A 3,305-nucleotide genomic window follows, 5' to 3' on the forward strand; every position below is an offset into this window, starting at 1 on the left:
TTTCTTGTGATGTCTTTGTTTGGCTTTGGTACTAGGGTAATGTTGGCATCATAGAAGGAGTTGGGTAATGTTCTTTCCATTTCAATGTTTTGGAATAGTTTCAGCAGGATTGGTGTCAGTTCTTTCCGGAATGTTTTGTAGAATTCACCTGTGAAGCCATCTGGCCCTGGGCTCTTCTTAGTTGGGAGATTTTTGATAACTGATTCTATCTCTCTGCTTGTGATTGGTTTGTTAAGATCATCAATTTCTTCTTTCGTCAATATGGGCTGCTTATGTGTTTCTAGGAATTTGTCCATTTCCTCTAGATTGTCATTTTTGTTGGAATATAGTTTTTCAAAATATTCTCTTATGATAGTCTTTATTTCTGTTGGGTCAGTGGTGATATCACCTTTCTCATTTCTTATTTTGTGTATTTGCATCTTCTCTCTTTTTTTCTTTGTTAGTGTTGCTAAAGGTTTGTCAATTTTGTTAATCTTCTCAAAAAACCAGCTCTTGGTCTTGTTTATCTGTTCAAGTGCTTTCTTATTTTCTATTTCATTTAGTTCTGCTCTTATCTTTGTTATTTCCTTCCTTCTTCTTCCTGTTGGGTTACTTTGTTGTTGTTTTTCTAATTCCTTCAAATGTGCAGTTAGTTCTTCGATTTTTGCTCTTTCTTCTTTTTTGATATATGAATTTATGGCTATAAACTTCCCTCTCAGTACTGCTTTTGCTGCATCCCATAAATTTTGGTATGTTGTGTTATCATTATCATTTGTTTCAAGGTAGTCATTGATTTCTTTTGAGATTTCCTCTTTGACCCACTGTTTTTCTAAGAGTGTGCTGTTTAATTTCCAAATCGTGGTGTGAAATCTGGGCTTCTGTCCCTTGCAAATCTCCAGCTTGACTCCACTGTGGTCAGAGATAATGTTTTGTATGATTTCAATCTTTCTGAATTCGTTCAGCCTTTCTTTGTGGCCTAGCATATGATCTATCTTGGAGAATGATCCATGTGCGCTTGAGAAAAATGTATATCCTGCTGTGTTTGGGTGTAGCGATCTATATATGTCTATTAGATCCAGCTCCTCTAATATACTATTCAGATGTTTTGTTTCTTTGGTGATTCTCTTTTGAGATGTTCTGTCCAGAGTTGATAGTGGTGTATTAAAATCCCCCACTATAATTGTAGATGTATCTATTCTTTCACTTAGTTTTTCCAGCGTTTGCCTGACGTATTTAGAGGCACCCTTGTTAGGGGCATAGATATTTATGATTGTTCGATCTTCTTGACAGATTTTCCCTTTCACTAAAATGTAGTATCCTTCTTTGTCTCTCACAATTGTTTCACATTTAAAGTCTATTTTGTCTGATATTAATATAGCTACTCCTGCCTTTTTTTGGTTATTGTTAGCTTGTATGATTGTTTTCCAGCCATTCACTTTCAATCTCCATGCGTCTCTGGGTCTAAGATGTGTCTCTTGTAGACAGCATATGGATGGGTTATATTTCCTTATCCAATGTCCCAGTCTGAATCTTTTGATAGGTGAATTTCATCCGTTGACATTCAGTGTTATTACTATCAAGGAATTATTTGTGTTAGCCATATTTTGATTGGATTTGTGTTTGTCATATTTTGTTTGTATATTTTTTTGGTCTTTTTTGTTGTTGTTGTTGGTCTTATACTCTCCTCCAACTTTGCCTTTCCTGTTTTTTCCTTTCTTCCTGCAGAACTCCCTTTAGAATTTCTCGAAGGGGAGGTTTCTTGTTGGTATACTCTTTCAGTTTCTGTTTGTCTGTGAATATTTTGAACTCTCCATCATGTTTGAATGCTAGTTTAGCTGGATAGAGTATTCTTGGTTGGAAGTTTTTTTCCTTTAGTACCTTGACTATATCATACTACTGTCTTCTTGCCTCCATGGTTTCAGAAGAGAAATCAGCACTTAATCTAATTGAGCTTCCCTTGTATGTGATGGTTTTCTTTTCTCTTGCTGCTTTTAGGATTTTCTCTTTGTCTTGAGCCTTGGATAATTTGATAAGTATATGTCTTGGGGTGGGCCTGTTGGGGTTTATGACTTGTGGAGTGCGCTGTGCTTCTTGGATATGTACATCTGTCTCTTTCAGTAGATTTGGGAAGTTTTCAGCCATTATTTCCTGCAACACTCTTCTGACCCCTTTCCCTTCTCTTCACCTTCTGGAATGCCTATAATACGTATGTTTGAGCGTTTTGCATTGTCATTCAGGTCCCTAAATCCTAATTGGATTTTTTCTATCTTCTTATTGACCCCTTCTACTACCTGTTTGATTTCTGAGGTACTGTCTTCCACATCACTAATTCTCTGCTCTGTCTCTTCTAGTCTGCTGATATTTGCTGCAAGTGTATTTTTGATTTCTTGAACTGTGGTGTTCATTCCCATCATATCTGTTATGTTTTTGCGTATGTCTGCAATTTCCCCTCCAAGTGATGTCTTCATGTTGTTAACCTCTTTCATTACTGCATCAAATTTGTCGGTGATGAATGTTCTGAGTTCTTTCATTGCTTGTGCCAAGTTTTGCTCCCCTTCGTGCTTATTGGTTTGTTGATTGGATTCAGTCATGTTTTCCTGATTATTGGTTTGGTTTGTAGATTTTTGTTGCTTTCTGGTCATCTCTTTATTTTGACGAATTTAATCAGTTCCTTAGCTTCTTTGTCTGCTTTTGGAGGTTAATTAGTTGTTATTTTTGCATAGGTGTTATATCTTCTCTTTGTCACTTTTTTCTTCTTACTCAAGTTACTTGTTGTTGGTTAAGTTCACTTTAGAAGAAAGTATTAGTGTTGGGAAAAGGCAATTGTGTCAGCAAGGGTAAAGTGTAAAGTGGTATTGGTAATGTATGTTAACAAAGCAAGAATATGAGATCTGGGAGGATGGAGGTTAGATTCATGTAGATTGTATAGAGTTATAGCTGTAGGTAGAGTATCTTTTATGAAGTAGATGACTGAATATAGGCGGAATATGGTATGAACTACAAAGCTATTGTTTTCATGAGAGAAGGACAAAGAAAAGAAAGGTAATAGTTTCAAGAGTGGATAACAGACAGAAAACAGAACAAAGGTATTAGAAATTAAGAGTTAGACACTTTGTGGATCAAAGAATGGGAGGTGGGGGGTGGAATATAGGAGAGACAGTAGATGATAGTGGTTATCAAGATGCAGGGGAAGAGGGATAGTGTAGGTAGCCTAAATCAGTTCACACAGAAATGAGGCAGTGGAGGATGGGAAAACCCAGCAAATGTGAGGTGTTCCCTGTAGCACGTATTGTGTACTTGAATTAAAATAAAATAAGCGGAAAATG

Source organism: Dasypus novemcinctus, chromosome 5 (assembly GCF_030445035.2).
Source record: "Dasypus novemcinctus isolate mDasNov1 chromosome 5, mDasNov1.1.hap2, whole genome shotgun sequence".
In the NCBI taxonomy this organism is placed as follows: Eukaryota; Metazoa; Chordata; class Mammalia; order Cingulata; family Dasypodidae; genus Dasypus; species Dasypus novemcinctus.